Below are 24,349 nucleotides of genomic sequence, written 5' to 3' on the forward strand. Positions count from 1 at the left end.
GTGTTTTTGCCCCTTTGAGTCTCAGTTCTCTCACAGAATGAATGATCTTTAAGAGTCCTTCCAGTGCCAATATTTTATTCTGATTTCTAAATATAACTATTTACATTAAGACCTTGCAAAAAAAAATCTATTAGAAGCAAAATATGAAGAAAGGCTCCCATGATTTACATTAGCATTAAAAGCATGTTGTTCTGAAATATGATGTAATTATCTACTCTTGGAAAATACAATTAAAACAAACAAACAAACATCCAAACTCTTAGGGTCACATTTCTTGATTTACAAGCATTATATTCCATTTCTAACTTAAACCATAGCACATCACTGCACATCAGAAGAAATATTTGACCTCATACGTCTGCAGCCCTCAATGTCTTAAAGTCTTTAAGACTACATGTGCAATATTTTCCATCTCACATTAGCAAGCTGGCAAGTGTCTCATCTGCACCTGGAAATGTTGCCATTATTATCCTACATGAATAGTATACAATTTGGTCAGTGGTATTTGCTTGGTTAGGTCGCCAATATAGTTAAATACATATTTTTGTTCTAAAAAGTGTACACTCACCTTACAGCATTCTTCACAAAGTTGAGTTTTTGTTTCTCTGCACAGCTGTTCTATATTATGCAACTATGTTGTGCAGTATTTCGCATATAAATAAATGTTCAAGTACACCTGGTAAAATTAGAAATGCCGTGGGTGTCGAGGAAGTTGTAAGGGCAATGCTGAAGTGATTGCCCAGGCTGGGTAGAAGATAAATATAGTCATAAGGAATTGGTAGGCTAGATAGGGAGGAAGGAAAGTGTCCAGGGATGTTACACTCCAGTGTTATTCAAAAGCAATGAGGAGGGTGAAAGGGATGGTCAAAGGAGAGAAGACCAAATGTCTGGATCTCAGAGGCAGAGAAGAACTGAGCTATGAATTCCAGGTATAGACTCACAGGTGCATTGTTGGAGAGTGAAGGAAGGGACGTCTGAGGTCAAGAGAAGGTGAGTGCTAAAGGCTGAATATTTGTATTCCTCCTCTTCCCCTCAAATTCATATGTAAAAATCCTAATACCTACTGTGGTGGCATTAGGAGTGGGGTTTTTGGGAGATGATTAGGTCATGAGGGTGCAGCTCTCTGTACTGAATGTGAATGCTCTTATAAAAGAGACTTGAGAAGGATCCCTTTCCTTCCTCCATATGAGGAGACATGTAGGCTCCAGCTTTGAACAAGGAGAGCTCTCATCAGGCCGCAACCACCTTGATGCCTGATCTTGGACTTCCCAGCCTCCAGAACTGTGAGAAATACATTTCTATTGCTTAGAAGTCATCCAGTCTATGGTATTTTGATGCAGCAGCCTGAACAGACTAAGATGGTGAGCCTGGGGATTCCTGGATCAACGGGGATGATCTAAAATGTCAGAGTCCACACAAAGACAGATTGCCTCACATGGTTGCTACCACATCACCTAAAGTGTTCAAGCACAATCCAGATGGCCACCGATAGAATGTGTTTTCCACATCATGTGCGAGGTTGAAAGGATAATTCCCATAGCTCCTTCTTATTCCTAAAATTCTGTTGTTCCCACCAGCAAAAAAAAAAAAAAAAAAAAAAAAAAAATTAAGTTAACTTGATCTTGCACAAGGCATAAGCATTTATAATTATGAGTCAAATCATTCAGAGTATATGGCAGTTAACCACAGATATAAATAAACGTTTAAAATGATAGAAGTTTGGGAGTGCCTGGGTGGCTCAGTCAGTTAAGCGTCTGCCTTCAGCTTAGGTCATGATCCTGAAGTCCCAGGACTGAGCCCCGCATGGGGTTCCCTGCTCAGCAGGGGAGTCTGCTCTCCCTCTCCTTCTCCCTCTGCTCCTCTTCCCACTTGTGCTCTTTGTCTCTCTCTCTCAAATAAATAGATTAAATCTTTAAAAAAATAAAATGATAGAAGTTTAGAGATACTAAAGTTCTGATTCTCCATTACACAGAAGAGAAAACTGAGGCCTGGGAAGAGCATATGATTTGCTTAAGGTCATTAGACAAGTTTGACGACGCCAGACTCTGGATTAATCTCTTTTTTTTCCACTAAATCGTGTTGCTTTTAAGCCATTTAAATTTTGTGCTGATCTGCAAATTGGAGATAATAGATGCCATTAGCTGGCTAGATCTGTGTGAACAAAGAGAATTGCAGATTTGAGACAACTGTGCAGATAATTCTGTTTCCTAAGATGTTATAAATGTTTTAATGAAAATATCCAGATAATTGAAACCTGACCGTTTTATTTTAAAAGTATTTAAAAAAATAAATATCTTATTCTCCATTTCACTTTACTAAATGCTCAATAAATGAAGATATTGGTGTCATCTCTATGAGGTTCCCATAATAAATGATTCACTTGAGAAGTGCACTAAAAGGGGGGGAGAGAGAGAAATGATCATATTTAACATCACCAATAATGGAACAACTTTTTCATTCTTTGTACTGAGAAGAAAATATCTCATGTGGTACTCTTGCCATAAATGTTTAACCTGAATCCAACCATAAGGCAACAATCAGATGTATACTTTGGGACAGTTTACAAAATGATGGGTCTGGATTCTTCAGAACTAACAATGTCATGAAAGTTTTTAAAAAGCAGAGAGACTGTTTTAGAGAAAAGAAGACTAGAGAAACAAAACTAAGTACAAGGCATGATTCTTAATAAGATCCCAGTGAGAAAAGAGCTAAATCAGAATTAGGACAATTAGGGAAATTTGAACATAGAGTATATATTAGATCTGTTTATTGTCCTGAGGCTGAATTCCATGCGTATGACAATGATATTGTGGCTGTGTAGGAGAATGTCTTTATTCTTAGGAGATAACATGTGGAAGGATGAAGGGATGGTATCTACAACTTATTTTCAGACTGTTCAGCTATAAAAAAGTGTGTGTGTGTGTGTGTGTGTGTGTGTGTGTGTTCATGTTGGGGAGAAGTAGAGGGGAAGAAAAGAGAGAGCATATATGGCAAAATGTTAATGATTGGTGATTCCAGGTGAAGGGTATGATGAGTATTTGCTGTACTTGAAATTCTTCAAAATAAAAAGTTGGGGGGCAGGGAATTGAAAGCTCTGCAAGTTGTTTTCCTCCATACAAAATACATGGTAGGTAATGAATAAAATGAGAACCTTTATACTTTGCCCAGTAAATTATTACTTGCCCTGGGCAAGCATCTATTAACAAGGCTATGATGAAGCACTTTATAACACTTGAATAACATGCTAAATAAATGACAGATCTAGCTGTGTGTTTCCTTAAGAGTCTCTCTCCCATTATAGGAGTTCAACTTTAGTAACCATGCATTTCAGAAATGATGTATATGAGAAAATCCAACCTCTAGAATTGCAGATCACCAAGGTTTCTTAATCACAACTAATCAGAGGCAATGAATGTGGCCTTTTCCTCCCTTTTAAAAACTCCACCATACCCAAATAGGTCTACATTTAACATGTAACACATATTCCCCCCCTAAACCGTACGACTAGAGAAAGATAATCTAGCAGCTAGCATGCAATGCTCTGTGTGTGTGTGTGTGTGTGTGTGTGTGTGTGTGTGTGTGTGTTTCCCAAACAAAGAAAGGGTTTCTAATACACGTAGTATGTAACAGGGGTTGGGAGCTGACTAGGAAGGTATCCCAGAAAAGATGATATCTGCGGAGATAGTGGAAGATGGACAGGGTTAAAGGATTTTGCAAAGTGCAGTGGTAGAATGAACAAAAGCAACTGCAGGCTAATCATTTTATCCAAAATGTAAAACAAGATTTAATGTTCCAGAATGTCTGTGAGTTTTTTCCTTCCCTCGCCACATAATTCCTGTTGTTTCACCTTTGTTCATTGACAATAACCTAGTGACTGCTTCCCTCATATAGAAGTCAAATATTTCTGTGTAGATAACTACCTAAATATTTTTTAGTTATTCTTTGACAGGAATTATCATGATTGGCATAAAACAGACAAATCAAGACTCGTCCTCTGGAACAGGGCCAAAAACTGATGCCAACTTTCCCTCAAGCACATATCTTTACACAATCATGTAGATACCTGCAAAACTGGAATTCTGTAACTAAAAAAAAGTGGGGAGAACGTTTGTTGGACAGGTGGCCATCAGTGTCTACTACAAAGAGCGAATAGACTCAATAAATATTTTGGAAGACCAATGAGGTGTTGGGAGGTAAAGGTCAGAAAACAAAATGGTACTTAAGACTTTAGGCTTACATCTCTGGGAAATCATGGCACTATAAAATGAGATAGAGAATACAGCGGGGAAAGAAGATTTGGGAATAAGATAAATTCTGTTTTTATTAGGTTGAATTTAAGATGCCCTTGGAATATCAAGATATGAATATATAGCAAATATTTGAAATTCATTTCAGCATCATCAGCATATGAAAATTAGTTAGATCACCCAAGAAGTGTATGTAGCATGGGAAAAGCAGTGGATAGAAGAAGAACCTGTAGGAGAATAGAGAAGGAGTGGCTAGGGGGAACTAAGAGAAAGCAGCGTCTCATCTTGGAACCTAGGTAGAGAGACAGCTGTGAGAAGTAAAGTTAGAGACATTGTCAAATGTAAAAGAGAGGTCCAAAATGTCATTGGACTTGCCAGTATGAAATCATTGGTGTCCCAAAGTGAGTAGAATGTGAAAGCAGAGAAGGAAACGGAATGTATGTATGTAGAGAGAGCGATATAAACTAACCCTTTGAGTAGTTTAGGTGAAAAGGGAACGATAAAGATGGAATATGTCAGAGAAGGGCTGGAAATTAGTGCATTTTAGTTCAAGAGTAAAGAACAGAAGGAGGAGAGCAGTTGAAGATAGAAAAGAGAGAGGGTAGCAAAGGGGTAGAGAATGAACTTTGAACCAGGGGGTGCACTCATTCTCTGGGCCAAGAAGAAATAATATGATATAGAGAAATGTACTGATGAAGCAAACATCAAGGAAAGAATTTTACTATTCTTCATTTTATCATTAATTAGGAAGTACAGTAGTCAGGACTTTTTCTTTTTTTCTTTTTCCAAGATTTTATTTATTTGAGATAGAGTGAGAGTGAGAGAGAGCATAAGCAGGGGGAGCAGCAGGCAGAGGGAGAAGCAGTCTCTCCACTAAGCAGTGCCCAACACGGGGACCGATCCCAGGACTCCGGGATCATGACCTAAGCCAAAGGAAGGCAGACGCTCAACCGACAGAGCCACCCAGGCACCCCAGGATTTTTCCAATTGCAAATGTGCAAGTGATAGAAACCAATCTCAAAAAGTTTTTAAAAAGAAGGGCATACATTACTTCACATAATTTAAAAGGAGTATACTGTCATCAGGTATAGCTAGAATGAGATATTCAAAGGATGGAATCAAGATCTGTCTTTTTCTTGGCTCTGTTGTCTTCTGTTGATTATATTTCATTTCCAGGAAGGCTATGTCTATGTGCCCACATCTCCATCCTTTTACACTATTAGCAACAATAATCTCAAAAGGAGAAAGTGTCTCTTTTACATTCATGCTTCTGAGGTCTTAGGAAAGTTTTTGATTAGCTCACCTTGGGCCAAATGCCTACCCCTGAAGCAATTACTATGGCCAAGAGGATATGGTCATCCACACAAACCACAGACATGAGAATGGTGAATGTGGAGGAGGCAGGGTGGGGGGTGGTAATTACCATAACAAAAGGGGAATGGATGGTGAGCAAGCAACAAGATATGTCTGCTATCAAGGTCATTTGCTAATAGCAATGGAATTGGGAGTTGAGTAGAAGACCTCTGAGGAATAGTGATTTGGAATAGTTCTAAAAAATAGATGGGGGCTTAACTCCGCCAAGTAACAAGATTGACAGAAACATTCAGGATCTACCTAAAGTTGACTGAGCACAGACAAGATTTCTTCCACTAGTGCTTAGCTCTCAGGGATTAATAAAAACAATAATAATATTTATGTGTGAGGTATTTCTTAGAAAGTGCATGTACTGACTTATTAAATCTTTATAACAACTCCATGAGAGTGATTTAAGGACAAGATCATATGTCAGTAGAGGAGGTTGATCATAGCACTGAGATTTCACTGATGGATGCAGTGAAAGTAGAAGGCTATGAGGAAATCAAGCCTTTGTGAAAGCTGAGGACAGAAGTGGGGCTGGAGGGGCGCCTGGGAGGCTCAGTCCTTAAGCGTCTGCCTTCGGCTCAGGGCGTGATCCCAGAGTTCTGGGATCAAGCCCCACATCAGGCTCCTCTGCTAGGAGCCTGCTTCTTCCTCTCCCACTCCCCGCTTGTGTTCCCTCGCTCGCTGGCTGTCTCTCTCTCTGTCAAATAAATAAGTAAAATCTTTAAAAAAAAAAAAAAAGAAGTGGGGCTGGATGGAGGCCAGTGGATAGGGAGAATAAGAGGGTGAGGCTCTGAAGTCTCTGTGAGGTTGATTGGGATTAGGAGTGAGAGAAAGACAGATGTGGAAGAACAGGAAGTTGTGGTCAGGAAGCAGTATATTAGAGGTTAAGATTTTAGGGGGATTTCAGATCCATTTCTGCCTTTCATTCTTTAATCTACAAAAATACAGTTTTAAAAATTATCTAGACCAGTGTCTGATTGAGTCCTGAGTAATCTTGAGCAAGAAATTTAACTTTTTCACACAAAAAATAGAGAGAAAGGAATCCAAGCATAAGACTAAAGAAAGCCATCAAACCACAAGGTAAGAGAAAAAGAGAAGAAAGGAACAGAGAAGAACTACAAAAACAACTGGAAAACAAGTAACAAAATGGCAATAAATACATATCTATCAACAATTACTTTAAATGTAAAAGGACTAAATGCTCCAATCAAAAGTCATAGGATGATTGAATGGATAAAAATAACAAGATCCATCTATCTGCTGCCTACAAGAGACTCACTTCAGACCTCAAGTACATGCACACTGAAAGTGAAGAAATGGAAAAACATATACCATGCAAATGGAAGTGGGAAAAAAGCCAAGGTAGCAATACTTATATCAGAAAAAATACACATTAGAATAAGACTGTTGCAGGGTGCTTGGATGGCTCAGTGGGTTAAGTGTCTGCCTTTGGTTCTGGTCATGATCCCAGGGTCCTGGGATTGAGCCCCATGTTAGGCTCCCCACTCAGCAGGGAGTCTGCTTCTCCCTCAGCGCCTCTCCCTGCTCATGCTCTCTCTCTCTCTCTCTCTCTCTCTCTCTCTCTCAAATAAAATCTTAAAAAAAAAATAAATAAGACTGTTGCAAGAGACAAAAAGAGCACCACATAAAGATAAAGGGAACAATCCAACAAGAGGATGGAGCAATTGTAAATATCTATGCACCCAACATAGGAGCATCTAAATACATAAAGCAATCATTAACAGACATAAAGGGAGAAATTTACAGTACTACAATAAGAGTAGGGGACTTAAGCACCCCACTTACATCAATGGATAGATCATCTAGACAGAAAATCAATTAGGAAACAGTGGCTTTGAATGACACATTAGACCAGAAGAAGCTAACTGATATATACAGAAATTCTATCCCAAAATAGCAGAATACATATTCTTTTCAAATACACATGGAATACTCTCCAGGATAGATCACATGTTAGGCCACAAAACAAGTCTCAATACATTCAAGAAGACTGAAATTATATGAAGTATCTTTTATGATCACAATAGTGTGAAACTAAAAATCAACTATAAGAACAATTCTAGAAAGAACATAAATACATGAAGAGTGAAAAACAGGCTACTAAAAAAAAATGAGTAAGTAAACCAAGAAATCAAAGAGGAAACAAACAAACAAAAAATACATGGAAACAAATGAAAACAAAAACATAATGGTCCAAAATCTTTGGGTGGTAGCAAAAGCAGTTCTAAGAGGCAAAGTTATAGCAATTCAGGCATACCTCAAGAAACAAGACAAATCTCAAACAATCTAACCCTATACCTGAAGGAGCTAGAAAAAGAACAAATCCCACAGCTAGTAGGAAGAAGTAAATAATAAAGATTAGAGCCAAAATAAATGAAATAAAGACCAAAAATCAATAGAAAAGATCAATGAAACCAGGATTTGGTTCTTTGAAAAGATAAAATTGATAAACCTTTAGCTAGACTCAAGAAAAAAAGAGAGGACTCAAAAAAGAGAAGAAAAAGAAAAGAAATGTAACTTATCTGAAACTCCCATTTCTTCAGGTATAAAATTAGAGATGATAAAATGCTTACTTCATAAATTGTCTGAAAATCAAGTGAACTTATGAACATAAGACACCTCCATTTTACTATATCTGGTGTGCAACAGATGCTCAATCTACTGTACATATTCACTCTCCCTTTTACATTATCACCATTGTCATCATCATTACAATTAGCTTATACGTAGTTAAGAGAAGCTTTAAAGAAACCATAAGGACAACACTCAGTGTCTCATTCATCATGTACTCTTAAGACTTAGCACAGTGTTTGGCACACAAGAGGGACTCAGTGAATGGATGTGGAACCCAAGTTCTCTGCTGCCTTCCATTTCAAGGATTACCTAACCTGTTGTCTTTGAAGAAAAGTAATTTATTCTCGAATCTGCTTCTGATTCAATCCACACTGGAACGTGCCTCTCTGCCTGACTTTATTGAACAATTATTTATTGAAACTCACTTTGCATCTGGCACTAGAAATATAATGCTGCAAAACAGCTCTCATGGAGCTTCTGAGCACAGGGGAGGAAGACATTACTGAGATAATCTTACAAATAAATGTAAAATCATAACTATGATATGTACTACTAAAGGAAGGTTATCAGGAGGAGACTGACCTAGTCAGGGAGGTTGGGGAAAGTTCCCTTATGTAAATGATACTTGAGTTGAGGATGAGAAAGAATTAATTTGACAAAAAGGGGATAGAAGAGCTCCCCAGGCAAAGAGAACCCTCTACGTAATCTCTGTAAGGAGGAACGCATGGAGAATAAGACCTGTGTGGCTGGAGCAGAGAGATACAGAGGGTGTATTGTACTGGATAACGCTGGAAAGGGAAAGTGAAGACCACAACATGCAGGGCCCAGAATCTCCAGCCACACCACCACTGGCAACCACACAGAATTGTAGGACACCGTTTTCTTGACAGGATGCTGGTCTTAGCCAAAGGAAAATGAAGAAAATGCCTTACTTCACTTTACTCTTTCCCTTAATTTCCCATTCACCACTAGCCCAAGACTGCTCTGAAGAGAATAATTTTTTTTATTTTTTTATTTTTTATTTATTTTTTAAATTTATTTATTCGACAGAGAGAGAGACAGCCAGCGAGAGAGGGAACATAAGCAGGGGGAGTGGGAGAGGAAGAAGCAGGCTCACAGAGGAGGAGCCCGATGTGGGGCTCGATCCCACAATGCCGGAATTACGCCCTGAGCCGAAGGCAGACGCTCAACCGCTGTGCCACCCAGGCGCCCCAAGAGAATAATTTTTTTTAAAGATTTTACTTATTTGAGAGGGAAAGAGAGAGAGTGAGAGCACAAGCTGGGGTAGGGACAGAGGGACAAGCAGACTCCTAGCTGAGCACAGAGCCCCACAGGGGCTCTATCCCAGGACCCTGAGATCATGACCTGAGCCAAAGTCAGATGCTTAACCAACTGAGCCACCCAGGTGCCCCTGAAGAGTAGAATTTTTATAGAAAGTATGGGGGTAAAGGAGAAGGAAATATGGCATAGTTTAGAATATGGGGCAGCTGAAAATTGAACAGACATTATTGGTTTTGAAATGTTCCAAGGCCGTCTTTCACTTCAGATTCAACTATGATGCTAATCCAAGGCCATCTATTGTCAATTTCTACCCCTAGCAGTGATGCAATTGCAGCCATTGTACCTATTGGCATTTGTTTGTTCTCTTTAATCTGTCCAAAGTCAGGTTCATAAGCATGACTTCCCCCACTACAGATGAGAACAGACAGTATGTACGTTCACGAAGGAAGATTCATTTCTTTGAGTTTACTTCTTCCATCACAGTGAATAACCAAGAACGCCTAGGTTGGCCCATTGAAAACCAGTCAGATGACCTTTTACCAACAAATTCCCTTTAACAAAAATTAGAAACAAACAAACAAACAAACACCTGCCCACGTGCAACCTTTTAACAAGCATTTCTATAGCACTTCAAATGTGCCGTCGACTGTGCCAGTTTCTGACATACACAAAGATGTGTAAATCATGGTCCTTGGCTTGGAAATGCTCACATGATAAATCATTTCAATGCAATATTTTGTGATGGTGCTCTATCTGAGGTTTACCTGCGTTTTGTGTAAGCACAGAGTAGAGTGATTCTCTCTGGGAAAGTGGAATGGAGGGACTTCACACAGACGGTAACATTTGAGATGTGGCCTTGAAAAATGAATTGGAGCATTCCAGGAAGAAAGAGAAGAAGGTATATTCCAGCACAGAGAACATGTGGGAAGGCATATTGGAGAGTGTTGGAAAGTCTGTCTAGGGAGATGAACCAGGCGAGGTAGACAGACTTTATGGCCTTAATAAAGCAATGATGTAACCAAATCAATTTCTTAAAATGGACTTCAAAGCTCTGGAAATGCCATGTGGCATCATAGCTGCTTTAAGAAATTTTCCTTAGATGTTGTATACATTAGGCAAGAAAAATTCAGCCAGTTATCTTGGGTGTTTGGAAATGATTTTTAGATTCTATCCAGATTGGCATTAGAAAAACCAGCAATAGATTCTAGCCTCTCTGTGGTTTGTTCACATCCCATTTACTGTAGTCCCAAATCAGAGCACCGGATAGAGACCAGGGAATGACTTTCTTATACAAAATAAGGATGAAGTAGGTGTGCAGGTGAAATAAAATGGAACCGTGAAACTGATTCAGAAAGTCCAGTCACTTACTATTTATCTCTGGATGGACTACACACTATTTGATTTACTCCATTACTTGGTAACAGTAATCATTCATTGAATGACTATTACATGTCAGGAGTTTTACTTACACTAATATCTAACCCTCACACCTTCTTGAGGTAGGTTCTATCCCTATGGCGGCCACAAGAAAACTAAATTTTATAGAGATGATATAGCTTGCCCAGATCAGAGTGACTAGAAGCAGGGACTATAATGCCACAAGCTTGTGGCCACACATCTTGTCCTTAAAAAAGTTGCCTGGCCTCTCTATGGCCAAGTTCCCTCATCTATAAAATGGGAATACTCAGCTAAGCACTTAAAAAAATAAGTAAAAGTCTTCATTTACCTTCATGATTGAGGATAACAGAAGGATGACATTATTCTTAAGCTATATGGCTGTAGCTCTTAAAATTCAACATGTATAAAAATCACTTGTGGGGGCGCCTGGGTGGCATAGCGGTTAAGCGTCTGCCTTCGGCTCAGGGCGTGATCCCGGTGTTATGGGATCGAGCCCCACATCAGGCTCCTCCGCTATGAGCCTGCTTCTTCCTCTCCCACTGCCCCTGCTTGTGTTCCCTCTCTCGCTGGCTGTCTCTATCTCTGTCAAATAAATAAATAAAATCTTTAAAAAAAAAAATCACTTGTGAAACTTGCTGAAGCTTCAGATTCCCAAACACACTCTCCCATCCCCACCTAAAGACACTGGTTCAGGAGACCTGTTTTTGTGTTTTTGTTTTTTTTCTTTCTGTTAATTATAGGAGCCACTAGCTGAAATCCCCTGCTATTAACCTGAAGTCCATTTGGATTTCCGCAAATCCAAAGCTTCATTCTCTTTCTTCTTCTTTTGGCTTCAACACAATGCCTGGATTCCTCAGCATCCAGAATTCTTTAATAAAGCTCAGAACTATTTTGCCTTCCTTTAGGAATAGGGAAGTGGCACTGATTCACCAACTTTTAGCCCTTAAGAAATAGCTGTCCTGGTTTAACACGTCAAAAATATGAGTATACTATCGCAACAGGAGGGGAATTGATCACAGTCTTCTATGTTTCTTTTTCTTATAAACACGGTAAGCACTAAATAGAAGAAATGAAATAAGAGGTTAAGAAAATTGTGCTCTTCATTTTACCCTCTCAATGAAACTTCTTGAAGTAAATCCCGAGGCAAGGAAGTTCTAATATTTTACAGAAATTATAAAGCGTCAGGACTTACTCTCAGAGCCAAGACAAAGCTGGCCTGGGAATTCTAAGTTGATGAAGGGTTTCTCTCCAGCAGGGATATGCCAAACCTCGCCTCTGTGCCTTCCTGTGCTGGGTCCCTGTGCACTGCATACTCCCTGGACTCGGTCCCACCTCCACCAGCCCCCCAGGCAGGAGGAAAGCCAGAATCTGCTCTATCCTGGGTTGCCACTGACAACTAGAAACTGTAGGCCTGGGAGACAGCCTCCTGGGCAGCCTGTTTTTGCTCTTTCCCAATCTGTTCAACTCCGTTTCCTGCCGGCAGGAGTGTTCTCTTTGTGCCAGCTTTAAACCACTGAGTGCCCTGGGCATAGGCCCGGCCTCTGGAGCCTCGCCCAGTGCTTGGCCCAGTGCTTGGCCCTCTGCCCAGGAGTTGTCAAGTGTCTGCACCGGGTATCTGTCCCTTCAGCCGCCTGTCCTCCAATCTTCTCCTTGGAATAGTGGGATGAGAAACATCCATCCTTGTCATTTTTCGAAGCGTACCCAAGAGCTTCTTCATGTCCTTATTACGGGAACGGGCTCAGTGTGGTTGCAAGCACTGGCTAAATGAGAAGGGAGGGTACCAGAATTTTTAAAGGCATTTAGGGATTCCTTCACAGCCCCCCAGTGATCAAAAAACATTTTAAAGGGCCTATGGGCCCTAGACTCTGTATTCTTCAGGAACCAGAACCTGAATGGCACCTCAGCTTACAGGCCTCTTGTAGAACTTCTTCATCTTTAAGATCCTTTCGCTAAATATAGCCTTTTGGAAGAAGGGGGGAGGGGTGGAAGCTAATTTTAGCCTTAAAGAGCTTGTAGGTGAAGCTGAACCTGTCAGACTATACCTCTAGGATGTGGTACAGCCAACCAACAGCTGCCTTCTGGGTGCCCCAGGCAGGCCCAACAGCGGCACACTACAGGGGAGGGCCTAAAGAGAGAGAATAGTCAAGTGTGTGGGATGGAGAACAAACCACCGGCTTGGAACAAAGACTGACAGGAACTAGAGTCAAGGCTGGAGGCTCCTGCTACTTCAGAGTTCCCACACCAGGTTCCTGAGCCCAGAGATTTATGCCACATTCAAATCTCCAAAGTCAAATGGGCTCAGGAAATTGTAGGAAAGTAAACATATTATTTAACCACTAGGTGGGTGGTCATCACATATGTTACATGTCTGAAAATTAAAGTCAGAACAGCTTGAACCTTTCCATATCTAATTCCCAATAGTAGTTCGAGCTGAGTTAGTATCGTTCATTAACAAAACCAAGGCTTCTTCTTGCCTCCTAAAAAAAGGCAGTTAGCCCTTTGATATAAATCTATCTATCTATAAAATAATGCTTTGTTTCCAAAATCATAAGGAAGAGAGCTATTTTTTTTTTCCTAATTCAGGGTTCTTTGTTTCCACATATAAACAGAAAAAGATGCCCTGTCTGATTTCTAGAAAGCTAGTTTGTGGAAAAGGCAGTTAGAAAAATCTCATTTGTGCCCTTATGTACCAAAATTTGGAATAAAAAGCACTGGTGGACCAAAGAACATATTGAATGCTAAATGTAATTGTCATGATGACTCTGACTATAGCCACAATCAAAAGATATTCTAAACTCTAAACTCACAGTTGAGTTGATAACTTCTTTTTCACGTCTACCCGTTATATAACAAGTCATAGAGTAAATGGTCATTTCAAGCATGATTTATCAAATTCCCACATTCACAATGAGCTGGACGTACTTTCTACATTCCACTTTTAAAAAGTCACTAAAAATTCTTTGGCTCATGGGAGTAAAATTAAACATCCTGCCATGGATAATGGTAAGTGAAATTGCAATCTGTAATCTTGGGTGTAAAGATTAGCTTCACCCCAAAGCATTTCCAAATAAAATAACTTCAAATGATAAACTTTTCTTTAATATTCCTTATGGACAAAGAAATTCCATAACAACATTAGGGAAAAAACAACAACTGTACTTCTATGCAGTATTAAAATATTAAAAATATTTTTTAATCCATAAAACTATAATTATTATCAAGGGTTTACTAAAGCATTAGGATTTTAGAATCTTTACTGTCTAATTTAGCATACTGCACTTTTTTGGCTAAACACATAAACTCATTATAATATCAACATAGAATTTTTACTGCAGCAGCAGCACTCCTAAACATGTAAAAACATGTTACAGGTTATAAAACAGCAAAAGATTTTCAAGTGCAAAGTAATCTTAGATTAAAACTGGCATTAAGTTCTAATAAGCACATTCACTTACCATATAACACTAGAGATTGGACTGGTTATTAGAAAAAAAAGAAGGAAAACAAAAGTAGGACACTAGAGTATAGTATGTGTGTGTATATTTAAACATATATATGTATGTGTGTATGTGTGTGTATATATATACACATATTTTTAATATATGTAATATACATTGCATATATATATAAAATATATATGTGTATATATATATATATATATATATATTTTTTTTTTTTTTAAATAGAAAATTCAACCAGGCCTATGGGAAAACAGGAACATCTCTCTCTTTCTCTCAGAACTGCTTTCATTTTGACCCAAATTTGTTGGCTTACTCGAAATGATTTTACCTTTCTCATTACAAATTCATGTGAAGTAAAACTGTAGAATCTTAGAAATTTAGAGTAACAAAAATTGTTTATCTTAAGGGAATGGATCTCATCATTATTTAAATTTCTCTCCTATTTCTTTTCTTTTGTCATTCATTTGTTAAATTTCCCAAATTTAGTCTAATGCCAACCAATGATCTGCCTGGGAAACTTGCCTTAGCAGGCACATGTCCAGATCAAAAAATAGCCTATAGCCTCTCTTAAGGAAGATATATACACAAACATTTACACATCTTACAAAATAAGGTTGAAATGGGTAGGACCACTTGATTGACATCCATTTGTCACTTTCATTTCAAAATGTCGTGAGCAGCTTCCAATAAGCTTAGACAAATTTAGATGAATGGAAGTGCTGACTAATGATGCCATTATCTATATACCAAATATATATGAAGGCCTGAAAATCCTGAGTCATTCATGGGAGCTACTAAAATGACAGGGGAGGGGAACTTAGAAAAATGGTAATAATGAAATGTCATGAGATGGCAAATTAATAAAAAGAAATAGCATTCAGATATGTAAAAAGATAAAATACGCTTAGTTTTGGGGAAGAGATATCAGTCTAGTAAACAAGGCAAGTCTTACTAATTGCAAAAACTGCACTAGTACAAGCTTTTAGCAACAAAACTATTTTAACCATCAGTAACTAAGGGTTGTTATTTTAGGAGAATGAAGTCAATACATTTGTTTTTCTAAGGCAGGCAGGGGCAGTATTGTGCTATTCATGAACTTCATTAATATTCATTAATTTTTAAAGCAGTTTGGTTAGCTTTGGCCATTATCTATGCAGATATTTTGCCTTTAAATAAAAATAATTTCAAGAACATCATTATTTAAAAATGTAATTAGCATGAAATTCAAAACCTACGTTTTCATTAGCAGATATTATTCACTGAGGGGTATATATTTTTCAGATGGGTCTGTTTTAATTGAATTCCTGGAGTAAAATTCTAAATATCATAGTGACCAAAATAACCTAAATGTAACTAAAAGAAAACTGAAAATACTTCTGAAAAATGTTCAAATTAATTTCCACTTTAAAGAATACCATAGTTGACCCAATTAGCTCTGCAAACCAATTCAAATTCAGTTGTTTGACATTCTTTAGCATTTCACAGTAGACTATTTTCACCCGTCCAGCACCTTAGATCCCTAAAGATCCCAGTGCACATTTAGTGATATTTACCTTATGAAGTAACTAAATCCAGATGAGCATAGCTCTCACATCACTGTAAAAAAGAAATTGTTTCCTCATGCTTACGGCTCCCATTGGGGAACTAGAAACTGAAAACTCTGAAAATTATCTTTGTGCAACTAGGAAATTGTGGACAGAAATGGAAAATAGTTTTATTTGTAAATAAGCCCAACCATGGAAACTGTATCCTACCCTGTTCTGCGAAAGTCCTCTAGCCTTTTATAAATCAGGTTTTTTACACTATGGCAGATTAACAACCAGGGCAAATAATTCATGCATGTGGTGTTGGAAATGGAATCCTCCACATGTCCTTGTGGATTCCTGTCCACACAGAGGTATAACCATGTTGAGTAGTACTTTGTGGATTATAAGAAAATAAATAAATAAAAGTTAAAATGCCACCCAAAGAAGTCTAAATAATGCAGGGAAATTTTTGAGGCATGGCCAACTGGAAAATTCACTGTAGTGAATAGCTAAATTTTCAAGAAAATACATTTGTGTTGGTTTTTTGTTTTGTGTGTGTGTGTGTGTGTGTGTAAAGAACTCCCTGCTCCGTAACTGTATTTGAATCAGTTTGATTTGTGTTTGTCAAAAGTATCCTCTAGTCCCTGAGAAACACCTGAATTACATTTTCTTTAGATTTTGCTTTTGGCTTTTTGTTTTTGTTTTGTGTTTAAGGTAAGCTGGCCCCTTGGGACTAGTACAATCTTTCCTGTTAAGGACATTCTGAAAAATAGGAAAAAGTATCTTCCTTCTTGTTATCAGAGATACATGACGATAGACAAATTTTTTCTGAAAACATGGTTAGTAACAGCCAACAAACAAGAAGAGTAAATGCGGTACCTGGCTTCCTAAATGGATTAAAGCGGCCTCTCCACTCCCCCACAATATCCTAGCGGGATAATGGGTAATACTCTCTTCGGAGACATTATGCACCTTGACTTATTTTTGAAGAGTAGAAGAGAATTTTCCTGCCCCCCAAAGCGGACGGATTTCCAATTCAAGGCAGCAAGTCTTGGGTTGCCTACTTTAGGTCTACCCAACCCTCTCAACCACTCACACCCGACTTCACATGAGGTGGGGGATACCAGCAATCCTTTCTGATCTCCAGCGTCTGAATGCCATTATGCGGCCTTTCAAACTAGATACAAAGTTAGTATCGGGGTCTGAGGTTCCATCTCCTCCAGGAAAACTCGTGGCCCCCAAGTGACACTGCTTCCTGAATGCCTAGGGTCACAACTCTGCAAGTCAGGCCTTATCCTCTCCAGCAGTCCGAGCAGGATTGATCACATCCGGATAAAAGTACGGAATGGAAAGGGTTAATCAGCATCCTCCTCTCTCCCTCCTCCCCAGAGCTGGACGGGGGGTTGGGGGGGGGGGCTGCCGCGCCGGGAGCATCTCAGCGGGGGAGCAACTGGAAACCACAAACACCCAAACTGGGTAGCAGCAACTTGAACTAAACCGGAGACCTGGCTTAGGGAAAGGAGTCAGTTAAGTTTAGACCGAATGGTTTAATCAAGGTATCAGAACAGACCCATTAAAGACAGAAAAGGTAGCACATCCCTGCCCTCAAATCCCAAGGATTTCTTTTTATGTTGCAGTTGAAGCCTCAAAATACATTTTATGACCCTAATGCCCTTTATTCCGAAAGATCTCAAGAAGTGTCTACAGAAATGTCCTGCAGGAGTGCAAAAAGAGCGGTGGGAGTGTAGAAAGCCCCCTCTCCCCGGCGTCTTTACTTGACCAGCGCTTGCAGGTAACCTTTGTTGCGTGGCTGGGGGACGCAAAGCGACAACCTTGGCCCCTGACGGTGCAGTATCCAAACCCGCGGCAGGGAAGAGCCTGCAGCCCCAGCCCCCTACCCACCTACCCCGCGCCCAGCTCCAACCGCCTGCACGCCCCTCCGCAGCCCCTTCCCCACTCCCCACCCCGGGGGCTGCCCATGATCTCCCCCCACAAACCCACAGGCGCTCTAAGCGCCCACCAGCAAATTTCTACCAGCCCCAGCCTTCCAGGAAAGAAAGAAAGAAAAAAAAAAAAGACCATGACATCACGGGCAGGTTTATTTGGGTTTGTTTGTTTGCTTGTTGGCTCGATTAAATACTCGTGGAAGGTGAACGTACCCCACACAGGAGAAGTTTGATGTTGACAAACTTCTGGTGGCAGCGAGACTGTGTCAGCACAACTTCCGGGATAATGAGAGCTGCTTTGCAGGGAGCGCGGCAGCGGCGGCGGGAGGCGGCCGCAGGACGGAACAGCAAATGCTATTCAGCCCGAGCAGTTTCAAGCCGCCCGAGCTGGGGAATTACTGTAGTCGAGCTACGGCTCTTACCACCGGCGCTGGATCTGGGCGCACGTTAGGGGGGGAAGCTGCAGGCACAGGGCGCCGAGAGGGGAGCTTTCAAGTTACTTTGCTCCATCCCTGCACCCGGCAGAGGCTTGCAGGCTGCGTGGTAACTGCAAACATCTTGTTCCCTGCTTCTTTGGGCGGCCTCTCTGGAACCAACCAACTTTTCTCTCCTCAAAAACTCCCTCTTTGTTTCAAATAGGACTCTCCAAAATTTATTCTTGGGAAGACTGACAGCCGGGGTCAAGAAACAGCTGTTGAAGTTAATGTTTCTTCCTCCCACTTCGTCTGATGGTTGTGCCCTGCCAAGACAAAGTGAGAGGCACTGCCTGGTGGCTCTTTAAACAGACATGCATTTAGCCAAAAAAAAGACGGGGAGAGGGAGTGTTGAGGGGGTATATTTTCCTGCTTAACATACAATCTGATCAGAAATGCGACAGCATGTGCCTTTCAACTTGTGCTGATTACTTGCTGAAAAGATGTTGCAGCTTTGAGTTTTGAATACTTTGAGCAGTGGGGGGCAGGGATGGCGGGAGATGTGGTTGACACTTTCCATGCTTTCCTAAAGGGGCAACAATTTTAAACCTTCCTCTAACCCACCTCTTACCCTCTAAGAATGGTAGAATGGCCTGGGGGAGGGAGAAAGAGTTGCATTCCTTTGCAAGGTTTAACTCACATTTCAGAATTCAAGCTATTATGCAGAACAAGGGCTTGCCTGGAGCTAGGCAAATAGTTTTTATTTGGAGACCTAGGCCAAACCTGGCGGGTGCTACCAGCTCTTGGTGGTGCTTGGTGGCTTTCTCCAGATTAGGCCTGTCTCCTCTCCCCTTCCCCAACCCTACTCCTTTGCCTTTGCTCAGAGGACATACTCTGAGGGAAGCTACCCTCTTCCTTCTGCAGCTTTCTCTGTGAAGATCGGTTAACACAGCCCTTTCCCTGCTTGCTCTGCTTTTTAGAATGCCCCGTGGATTGTTGAGGGGCCCCTTGGGGTTGTCCTCCTGAGTCTCAGTCCCCTAACTGAGCCCTACGCAGGTGTCCAGCCTCTGCAGTGGGAGTGGGTAGATGGGAATTCTGTTCCTTCCACATCAGAAAGCTTAACCACTCTCCAGCTGACCCATTCTCCTTTGGGAATGCTCCAATCACTTGGCCTCTCTCAGACATAATCATATGAAGACATAAAAGGCCCTCCTTCCTCACCACCAGGTTATCCTGTCACCACATCGCAATGCAGTGCTATCACAAAGTGATATTGCATCAGGCCCATGGATATTTTAGGAAGCTCTCAAGCTAAGTCCAACAAGGCTTTCGTGCAGGCATCAGGGCCACACTGCCAAAATCAGGGCTGCGGAGCTGCCGGACAGGTGGTAGAGATGCCTTCTCTATTCTCAGCTCCATTACCCACTCACCCCCTCCACATCCTCCTAACCAATCAGATTCACTTGGTAGCTTCCTCACCCCTCTCTTTGCCTTGATCTCAGATGCCACCACCTTTGTTTTCCCTTATAGCTCTCTGCAAAGTGTTCGGGTCCACCTTCTGATGTATTTCCTGTTTTTCTGCCTGTCCTGGTCATTCACTGAGATCTTAATTAGTATTTGTTCTTATTAACTATAAATCGACTGAATTACACATGCAGTTGCACTGGCTGCTACACACACAGCCTCCAGCTTGGATGTCTGCAGGCCTCCTTGGCTTGTTTGACTTGGGTCAACTTTTCTCATTCTCTCAGACTCCGGGCTGCCCAGCTGGGCTGGCACAACGGCAGCGGCCAAGAGTCAGTGCAGCACCCTCAGCAAGTGCCCCCTTCTCGGAGTCCTGCTCATGCAATCCAGCAGCCAATTGACTTAAATTCCTTCTGCTTTATTGTTCTCTGTCCTTAGAGAGGCCAACTCTCAGCACAGAGCAGGGCTGTGAGGCAGACCTCCGCTGATCCTGAAGTTGTAATTCCCCATTGCTGGCTCCTGCAGTTTTATGACGGCCTCTTTTTTTCTGAGATTGACAGACATAAACCTCCAGTGTAGAGGCCTGCAACAGCACCCTTAAAGACTTCTTTGTGTGGAAATGTAACCTTAGGGCAAAGTCAGCCTCACTCCGCGAAAGGCACATTCTCCTGCTACAGGGAAGCACTGGGCTGGGAAAATGCTGGGATTTCTCCTTCTGGATGGCTACCGAGAGCCTCACAGGGGCAACTTTTTTTTCCAATTTTTAAATTTTTTTTTTTTTTTAGTTTGGAAGGGGGGGCGGGTGTGTTGGGGCATTGGAAATATTTTAAGTGGAGACCTGTAGTGGCTATCCAGGGAACTCTACATGCTATCAGAGGAATCAGATGTCTTTCCTTTAGGGGGTGGGTCTCTAAATGCAATCGCTCCTGAAGCACGCACACACTATCCAGGTCAGGATGTCCCCTGGTGGGGTGGCAGTCAGCATCATCTGCTACTCTTGGGGCTAATGCTACCTTGCCTAAATGGAATGCCTTTGGATCACTTAAAGAATCTGATCTTTATGCAGGTGTTGGGTTAGACAAATTACTCCAAAAAGCAAGGGTAAAAAGATACAGAATCTTAATTTATCATGCAGGATTAAAGTCAGATTTAAATCAGGTAGAATTATTATGGGATTTAGAGCCCAAGTCTTTTTCCAAAGAGGAAAAAGGACTAAACAATCCTCTTTGTTGAAATAACATCAGGAATGTAGCATCTTAGGTTTGGAGGTTTGGTTGTTTTTGTTATGTTTTGTTTTTTAATCCACTTTTTAAAAGTTCACCTATATTTTCAATCAGTCAAATAGAACAGTACTAGGAACTTTGGTTATCAGATGTATATGAGTAGGCATTAACTATTCCATGGAGAAGAGTACAAAAAAAGGTGAGATAAAGTGTGCTCTTGTCATCACAGAGAGCTCACTGTAGGAACTGGGCCAGTGCCTCGATTAAGGGACAGGTAAGATATAGCTAGTTAGAGAAGATGAATCTGGAATCAGAGAGAGGTTAGAAAGATACCAGTATAGTTCATATGGAATTTAGTTGAGATGTTCAGTCCTGTAGCTCCGGGAACTGGAGTTATTAGGATAGAGAGTTTAACACAATGCTTTTAGTCAATGTTTTTGAAAAATGTATTCTCACAGAGTCAAGAACATGGATAGTGAGGAAATGGAAACAAGCAGATGTTCTCAGATAGCGTTTGAGATTACAGAATATGGACAGAAATAAAAATACACAATGCAATTCTTTTCCCCTTTCTCTTTTCCTCCTAAATCTAGATAGAAGTGTAATTTAGGATTAAAAGGCTCACTGACTTCTTCCAGCTTCTCCTCCTGTTATCCCATCCATACTCCAGTTCTGGTTTTGGGCAGAGCTACAATTGTCCTTTGTAGGGAATTGCATGAACTTCTGTGCTGGTTTTCTAATGTGGGAAAATGTCTACTAGGGAGGCTAAGACCACCAAACTAGTTTCATTATGACCCAAGGTACACTTAAATCCAGCCCTTCAGTGGTGGGCAACTGGCCCAGCACAGTCTTCCTCTATAGTGCTCATTAAAATGTTATTTACATTTTACAGTATGGTCCCACGCCATACGTTGGGATTTTATCTTGGCAAATAGAAAGATAATCTTGTGATATCTGGGCTTGCAAAGTTTTAACTTCTACTAGGGACCTGCTGGTGATTTGCAAAACAAAGTCATAGCATATGAAAAAGAGATCTTCCATTTCAGTTCAAATTTGTTGGCAGGAAAGTGAAGAATAAAAGAAAACCCCATGATCACAAAATTAAACTTATTAGCCAAATAGATTTTAACCTTTGCCTCCTTTTAAAAGTGATTTTAATGTTTGCCAAAAGCACACAACAACTCTGAAGAAAGTAAACTTTATACTTTGGTCCTGAACCTACTGCAAAGGTGGTGAGCTCATCTTCATAACTAACCTCCATCTTTTTGCCTCGGAACTCTCATTCATGTGACCAGAATTTTTCCAGATCAAAAACAACATCACTGGGGTGCCTGGGTGGGTCAGTCAGTTAAACGTCTGCCTTTAGCTCAGGTCATGATCCTAGGGTCCTGGGATCGAGCTCTGCATCGGGCTCCCTGTTCAGTGGGGAGTCTGCTTCTCAGTCTTCCTCTCCCTCTGACCCTCTCCACTGCTTGCGTGCTCACCTCTCTCTGTCTCAAATAAATAAAATCTTAAAACAACAACAACAACAACATCCTTAGCCCCAGTCACTTCTAGGTGAACCAAACCGCATGGATTCTTACCTCAACAGGCCAAATTAAATTAACATTTTAATGATGTGTTTCTGGCATTGTTCATGCTTCATAAAGAGTAACTCACTTTATTTGACTCAAGGCAACAAGGCTAAACAAGTGATTCAAAAAAATGAATCTTTTCCAGGTTTGGAAATTAAATTTCCTTGAGTTCTTCTGAGACAACAAAGATTCTTCAGAATCTGTAAATCCAACTATATGATGCTACCACCTTCCCAAGAGAATCATTAAGAATTACACCTAGATAAATAAAAACTTAAAAAAAAGAAAAGAATTACAGCTAGAACCAGTTATGAGAATAACATTTTGCAATATCTCATGAAGGCCAAATGAAAATCTGAGGCCATCTCTCAAATGGCATTAGGCCAAACATCTAAGACCTCTGAAGATGCTTGACATCTTGCCATGTGTCATCACAATCAAATCCTGGATAGGGTATTCTCATCTGAGTTTCACTGACTACCAGTAAGGGACATGTGCAGAATAATAAGTGATTCAACTTTAATCTTCAGTTAGAACCTAACATGCCTAATAACATTCTGGGGAAATGGGTGTTAGAAATGTATATCAAAGATGGCAGAAGCTCTTCAATGTCAACAGCCTGGTGATATACAGTTGGGGAGCCACCTTAATTCTGTGGTTTATAAAATTCTAGGATTATGGTGATTACTGTATGGAATTCTCGGCTGAAAACAATGAGCCCTTTCTCAGATGCATGGTGAACAAGGTCAACGACAGAGGATTTTTTAAAAGCAAAATTTAGAGGAAAGAAACCACTTCACTGACCCAAGAGAGCTTTTGTTGACAAACAGCAATCTTAGACCCCGACAGTTACACAGTACCTTTTAGGTTCCAAAGGTACTTACCCCTGAAAAGATCATAATAATATAATATTTTCTTTCTTTTTTTCCTAACCAACAGGTGAAACCAGAAGGTGTCTTCCCATCTCTGTTTAAAGAAGTCATACGCCAGTCTGCAGAGAAATGCCTGTATACACAGGGAGTCTTCAAATTTATAAGTATATCAAGAGGCCTCCAATGTCATGCATCTAATTACAATCTAAATATAATCTAAATATAAATATAGTCATGCAATTATCTAAATATGATAATGCAAATTAATAAATGCCATCCCTTCTCAGTACTGCACTGGCAGTTGACTTTCTTTTCAGGGCCATTTTTACAAAGAAGCAAAGTTATTATCTTTTCTTGGGATTTATTGCAGATGTGACGATTATAGAGAACCATAAGATCTTGCTTAAGATGTGAATACCAGGTGGATAGCTGAGCCCACTCACTAATCAAGTGATTTGTTCTCAGACAATAATGTTTGGGATTCTGATGCTTGCCTCAGCAAAACTGCAGATTTTTTTTCCCCACAGACCTTTGAGGTTGTCCATAAGTCATTGCTATGTTCAATGCCAACTCCTCACGTTCTCAGAGATAAAGAGGGCAAAGACGGAGAGAAAGAATGTGTAGCTCATTATCCACAAGTTATTTTCCTATAATTCAGGATGTTGAGGGTATTTTTTAGACAATTTTTAAGGCAGTAACTCCCAGACATTTTCTATCAAAAGGGGTTACTTTTGCGTTTCAAAAGTGGGTATTAAGCAGCAGTTTGTTTTCACTCTGCAACAAGGGAGGGGACCTAAATAAGTTATCTTGTATTTCATGTTGACCACAGTAGTGAACTAAAACCATTTTATTTCTATATTCAATTCTTCTATGATACTATTTTGCAAGATCATACATAAAATAAGCTTTGCCTAAAAGATCAAATGATTTTTTTTTAAAATGTACACTTTTTAAAAGTTCTTAACTTTCCTGGAAAGACTCACAGAT

The 24,349-nt window shown here is 40.3% G+C and overlaps 1 long non-coding RNA gene across 1 annotated transcript in view; it reads right to left on the bottom strand.

Moving 5' to 3' along the window:
- LOC123791517 (uncharacterized) overlaps positions 1–24,349 on the bottom strand; it is a 147,412-nt gene that overhangs the window by 38,739 nt on the left and 84,324 nt on the right. The gene's annotated exons all lie outside the window — the stretch shown is intronic.

This window comes from Ursus americanus, chromosome 5 (genome assembly GCF_024610735.1).
Source record: "Ursus americanus isolate L20-20 chromosome 5, mUrsAme1.1.p, whole genome shotgun sequence".
Classification (NCBI taxonomy): domain Eukaryota; kingdom Metazoa; phylum Chordata; class Mammalia; order Carnivora; family Ursidae; genus Ursus; species Ursus americanus.